General features: G+C 40.8%; 1 non-coding gene across 1 annotated transcript; it reads left to right on the forward strand.

The window, feature by feature from the left end:
* The first annotated feature begins 3373 nt into the window (after positions 1-3373).
* On the forward strand, positions 3374-3490 carry LOC138382035 (U5 spliceosomal RNA). Its single transcript, XR_011233213.1, has one exon. It is a non-coding gene; the product is annotated as a U5 spliceosomal RNA (small nuclear RNA).
* The last annotated feature ends 3323 nt before the right edge of the window (positions 3491-6813 follow it).

Genomic DNA, 6813 nt, shown 5'->3' on the forward strand with positions numbered 1-6813 from the left:
TTCCACCTACGCTGGGCCCCAGAGCATGTGGTCCCTCTCAGGAAGCCAAGGGAGCCCTGAGAGGGATGAATACCATGAACACAAATAATCTCTTACTCAAAGACATTTTTAAAATTATTTGGGTATCCATATATTTTGAGCTTCAAGAGACCTTCATTTTCTGAGTTTCATCCATGTAGCTCAGAGAGTACAGATTTTGAGCATCTTAGTTGGCACAGCTCCTCTGTAAAAGCCTTCCCCAATAAGAGTTGAAATTGTAAGGAAACCAGTCAAAACTAGAACAAGACACACAATAATTGCTTTCTATGAAACAAACATTTTTTTTGTTTCTTAAGTATATTTGTGGTGTCGATAGTATTTGATGCATTTTATTTCATTATGAAGAGTATTAATAATTATGGCTAACAAGTTTTATGGGCTTTACAGTTTACAAATGCACAAATGTCTACTACAAGGCTTGTATTTACTCATTTGGTTCTTTTTTACCCTTTTTGAAATGAGAGTTATTATTGTGCTACTTTTACAGAACAGACTGAATTTCAGGGACAATACCAGGCTAAGGGATTTGCCTAGGGGCACCTCGTGCAAAACAAAGGAGCAAGAACTTGAGCCCAGTTTACCTTCTAAAACCCATTTTCCTCTTATCTACTCAATGGATAAATCAAGCAAAGTGGGAAGCCTGCTATTGAGTGTCCACACAGGCCAGGTCATTTTACACATACTATCTCATTTATAAACTGCAAGGTAGGGAACTATTACCGGAGATAAAGACATTAAGATTCCAAGAGGACCAAAAACTTATTAGATGCTTAGTAAATGGCTGAGACCTTTTAGTGAGAAATAATAGATAACTCTAGGAAGAGAGGTGTTCTTGAACTATCAGGTTACTAAAATTTCTTGAGAGTGCAAACCCAGGCATAGTATCTCACAAAAGGAAGCTTATCTGTAAAAAGGGGAGTTCAGACGGCTTTTGTTGTTGTTGTTGTTTTGCCTATTTTGAGGAATATTTTCTTTTCCTTTTCAGGGAATCCAGACCGGGAACTGCTTCTTTGCCCGGCCACCTGCAAATAGACTGGAGAACAATGTAAACCACCCTCTGCAGGATATTGATTCTGATGCAGCAAGTGTCGATGAAGCAGAATGGTGGCTTTTTTTAACTGGAGGAATTCCAGATCTTTCCTCAGGCCTGTCTCTCTGGGGAAATGAGCTCTATCCTCAAAAATCTACAGAAAACCTGAGTAAGAATGAAGATTTATGATGGGAGACGCGGGGCCGGAAGACGGCTGGCTATCTGGTGGGCTATCTAGAAGCTCATCTTTGTGTTATTAGAGAAACACTCCCTCTCTTGACAGGATATGGTCTGCTTATCACATAATCTGCTCAAGTTTCATTCCCATTCTGCTTACAAATGCCCCAAATATAAAGAGATGCATTTCATTAAGACAGCCTTTTAAGAGGCAGTTTATCCCAGCTGTTGCAGTCTATCTTAAACACCTACCTTTTCACCCTAGTGTGGAGTTTACATGTCGATAAGGGATGTAAAAAAGGGAACTTTAGAAATCTCAGCAAAGGAAAAACACTGAGGCTGCCTCTGGGAATTGGAGGAACAGTAAAGAGCCCAGGAAGCTTTAAGTTCCAGAACAGTCCTCTTTCTCAGAGAGGAGCCCTGCGATAATGCTTGCCTGCCTCGGGGCTTTGGGCTGACCCCAAACACCAGAGACAGTAAACACTTTTCAAGTCATATAAATGAGGGATTCTCTGCCTGCTACTTTGGCATTTTCTTGTCAAGAGCTGGTGGCAAAATAGAAGTGAAAAATGCAGATAGGAACAGGAGAACCAGACCTGGAAGGTTTCGGCTCACCCGGGGCCTGTCTTTCCTGGCATTGCCCATCCCCATCAATGCTGGATTCTCAAACCCTGACTTCACCACACACACACACGTAGACCTGTGATGTGTTCCCAGCGGGCCGAGTGGGATTTGCTGGCAAATGACCTGTGTGAGCTCTCTCACTCCTGGGTCTGCACGCTGAGAGCCAGAGGCCCTTGGTGGCTGCTGAGACAAGTCCGGAAGATGTTCATGGGGGTGGGAGGAGGCGAGAGAGGGAAGGTATTCTTAATGCTCAATTAATTATTCTTAATACTTAGAATTAAGTATAAAGTGCAGAAAACAGGAGGGGTGGTCCCAAAGTCCTGCCAGGGTCCTGGTGCAGACCGTTTTAGCTGGTCGGGGTGGAAGTGGGGAGGTACCCCCTTTGTTGGAGAAGAAGCCAACCTGGGACTGTGACCCCAGTGGGTTTGCTCCTGAAGCAGGGCTGGCGTGTTTGAAGTCAGCACTGGCGTGTTCAGGAAGCCGGCTGCATCAGGTTCCCATTAGCCCAGACAGGCGGGATAGTGGGTTCACACCGACATGGTAACAATTAAGCCTTCTGCTACTGCTCCTTACCCTGGGGTGAGGCTCTTTTCTTCCTTACCGATGTGACTTAAAGTCACCCTGGTTTCCTTATGGCTCGATTTCTTGCAGATTCCCGTTGCTTCATGTTTAATCCTGTGAGACCACTCATTAGACCACACAAATTGCAACAATCGTCTCCAGCACACAGACACTGTTCCAGACCCCCGATGTGTCCAGGAGAAAGACTGTATCTCTCTGAAGCGTGAGTCGGCTTACCAAAAATCAGAGTTATAAATATTGGTGAAAATAAACTAATCATACATCCGTACCTGAGGCATGAAAAATTATTTTCTTCCTTTTTTTCAGAGTGGTTTAAAACAATTATCTCCATTTTCAGTGATGAGAGAGATAATCCATGCACAAATGACTATAACACAAAACAGAAAAATAAAAAGATATCATTAAAATTCCATGGTTTTTCCAAGGAAGAAAAATGCTTCTCTATAAAGAGGTGCCATTTAAGCGAAACCTTGAAAAATAGGCAGAATTTGGATACATGGATACATGGAAGTTGGTGGAAAGAAGAAAAAGGCACATTAAGATAGGGAACAAAAGCAAAAAAGAAAAAAAATTTGGACATTTTCCAAGAGTTTACTGTGGCTTAAGCACTGATAGATGCTATGGAAAGTAATAAAGTACACAGACGCTTCTCGTCTTACAAGGGGGTTACGTCCTGATAAACCCATCATAAGCTGAAAATATCGTAAGTTGCAAATGCATTTAATACAATCTACTGAACATCCTAGGTTAGCCTAGACTTAAACTAGACTTAAGCCAGAACACTTACATCAGCCTACAGTTAGGCAAAATCATCTGGCGACACAGAACACTGTAGAGTGTGGGCTCTTTACCCTGGCGATTGCATGGCTAGAACTTGTTAAAATCCGTTTCTCTGAGCTCCACACCAGAGTGTCTGATTTTATACTCTGGTTTCACTTCAGATCGAATACATCTTTCGCCTTTTACTAAAGATTTCTGTGGAGAGGAACAGCTCTTGAGTTTTTGGTCAATTTTTTGAGGTTTTGCTTTGGCGAGGCTAATTGTAAAAAAAAAAAAAAAATTAAAATTAAAATTAAAATTAAAAAAATAAACAAAAACAGAGTTTCTGATTTAGTAGGTCTGATGCGGGAGGTGATGAGCTGTGTTGGGGCAAGCTCCCTTGACGGTGCTCGTGGGGTCTAGGAACCCACACTTTGCTGCCGTGGACAGGTCAGCGTGCCCAGCGTGCAGCCAGCTACTCGGGGGAAATAGTGGGAAACCAAACTCTACAGAGAAGAGCACCAGAAAAATATTAAAAACCAGTTTGTTATTAATTCTCTTCATTTTCCTCACTGTTGATTCTCCATCTGAACAGAACCATAAACACTCTTATTTTTTTCTATTCCCAATGGCTTCTTGGTTTAGATGAATTATTGTGAAAGAAGAAAATAATGTTTTTATTCCTCTGGAAGAAACTACTATGGTTAAAGCTGGGCATCATTTCAAAAGACAGGTTTCATCAATCTCTTCTGCAACACGCATACTTCTTAAATAGCTTTGCCTCTGCCAGGAAGTGTGGTCTGTTACCCCAGCATTTTTGGCACCAGGGGCTGGTTTCATGGAAGACAATTTTTCTATGGGGGGGGGGTGGAGGCAAAGCTCAGGTGGTGATGTGAGGGACAGGGAGCGGCTATGAAGCTTTGCTGGCTCCCACCGCTCACCTCCTGCTGTGAGTGCCCCCCCTTCCTAAGTTTCATAGAGGACAAATTTTCCACGGATGGGGGAGGGGGTGGCAGAGCTCTACAGCCTGGTCCCTAACAGGCCACGGACCAGTGCCGGTCTGCAGCTTGGGGCTTGGGGACTGCACTGTTATGGGATTGGTGCTATGGAGCTTTACACATTGGATGGACACTGTCACAGTCAACCCCCCTGAGAACCCAAGCATTAAAAACACTGACCAAAGGTACATTGCAAAATGATGAATTTGTTGATTGCTTTTTCAAGATATTCACATCATTTATTGTCTCAAATGTTATGTAAATAGAAGTTATAATCCTTATTTCATAATCTTTTTGCATAATCCTTATTCCATAATCTTTTTGCATATTCCTTATTCCATAATCTTTTTGCTTTTGCATATTTACATAAAAGCTTCCCACCATTGTTTCTCCCCATTTTTACAGAAAAAAAAAGAGAAGTAATCCAGATTAATGGGGAAAAAGACTTCTAAATTTGAAAATGTTTTTAAAATGTCTTTATTCTGTCTAAAATGAAACGATTTCATAATCTTCTTTCTACTATATAGGGTTACTTATGAGTTTCTCTCAGAGTTTATTAGCTTGATTGAGGTGGAAATATTTTCCTGTATACTTTCCTTAGTAGATGGCCTCTAACATATGTTTGAAGATCAAGTTATAGTATATTATAGTCTGTAGACAGAAATATGCAGTGCACATTCCAAAATTTCCTTCAGTCTTTTGATTATTGAAGATAAGAGTTGTGTAGTATGCAAATGACAGTAATTAGAGAACATCACAATACACACAGTTAATAGCATGATTCATATTTATGAAGTACTAATTTTGTGTGAATACCAAAAATATATACTGATTATACTGTTCAAATTTTGAATCGAGCAAATAAACAAAATAGCTAGGAAGAGAATTGATTTTATAACAATGAGCCAAATTTGTTATTTATTATCTTTTATCATGATTTAATATATGAAGGATAAATGAGGCATTTTTAAGGTATTTCTTTATGTAGAAAGAAATGAAATACTGTACTTTCATGTATTAGGGGCTAAAGGTGCTCATTTCTTCCTAAAACAGAAAGGGACTCTTGCTGCACATGTAAGAGAGAGGCAGGAAAACATTGCATGTGTGGAGAGCTGAACAGAACCTTCGAGGGGCTGGCGTGGTCGTGGGTGCCTGCCTGGGAACCCACAGCGACTTAATGACAGGGTAAGACCGGAATCCTGGATTTGTCAGAATTCCTGACTCCTTTACTGGGACTCTTTCCAGACATATTAAGGAGCAGCTTCTTCTTGGAGAAGAATTTTTTTTTTTTTTTTTTGTAAATTTACCTTAGATTTATAACCTACTGGCATTTATTATCTCCTCCCCCACAACTGTAAGCATCTTGGTAAAAACAGTATCTTGAGTGAAAATGAATTGCATACAAGAAAGAAAATTTGATTTCTCCTCTAACCCAACATCAAAGATGACTTTTAAAGTTTCATTTCTTTCTTGGCCAGGTGTATTTTTTTGTCAAGCAAATTTATTAAATTGAGATCATATTTCCATTCATTTTTGACATGTGGTGCATATTTTCGTTTGTGTGTTACTTTTAGCACATTTTGCGCACGATGTTTGTTAGGGGCAGACGTGGGATTCTCCAGCATAATACATACATAAAATTGTCGGTGCAATATGTTGGGTGTCTCTTTGATGAAAGGATACCAGATTTTAAATAAATATATCAGTTAATTCATTTAAATGCTTGTTCTCCCTTTTTGTACTCACCCTAGGAGAACATGTTTCTATTTTACATTTTATTACTCAAAACTATTTTAGAACCCCTCCAGTATTTGTCCTTCAAGGTAGTTGGAGTCCCCCAAGAAATTTGGTCTTGTTATTTTCTTGTCATTTTGTTTCTGACCAGAAGTATGTTGCTCAGTGTGGTCAACGATCTCATTTGCCAAATAATGCTTAATGACTTGGTTGTCTCCAAAAATCAAATCCACGCAGACAGAATGATGACAAGGCATGACTGAGGGGATGTGAAGGAAAGTGCCAAGAGAAGACAAAAAATATTGTGGATACTAGCAGCATCCCTGGAGTAAGTGTGGCCTCCCAAGAAGACTGTGTTGACCACACACATTCTGATGTTTGTGAAAAAAGGTCCATTCCCTCCTAGTCGTGCCTTGTCCACCTTGTCTTCTCAAGGCATGATTGCAAATGTTGCAACACAGCAAAATTCTGTCCATGCTTCATTTGCTTAGAAGTCTCCATCTAAGATGCTGCACCAAATAATAAAAGGGAAATACTGAGTAAGGAATTGGTACTGGAATGGGATCCTTCTTAGTCCCAGAAACCCTCCCTGCTTTTCCTATGCCTTCACTTCCTTACTCGCTTCCCTAGCCTGGTTCTCCTCTCTGTCCTTCTTACTCTTGGTGCTTTGATCTCCTTTGCCCCCGCCCCCAACCCCTCCTGGACAGAACTGTGCTTTGTGTAGGTGGTTGAGTACACTGCTGCCTTTGTCTTGTACTCAGTTTCTCTTCAATTCCCCACAGTGTTTGTCCCCAAACTTCACAGCTCCCCTCAGGTCTCCCACCCTCCTCCCTCCCCTTGCCTGTACTTCACAGAAAGAAATACAATTAA

The sequence above is a fragment of the Eulemur rufifrons genome, chromosome 3 (assembly GCF_041146395.1).
Source record: "Eulemur rufifrons isolate Redbay chromosome 3, OSU_ERuf_1, whole genome shotgun sequence".
NCBI lineage: Eukaryota > Metazoa > Chordata > Mammalia > Primates > Lemuridae > Eulemur > Eulemur rufifrons.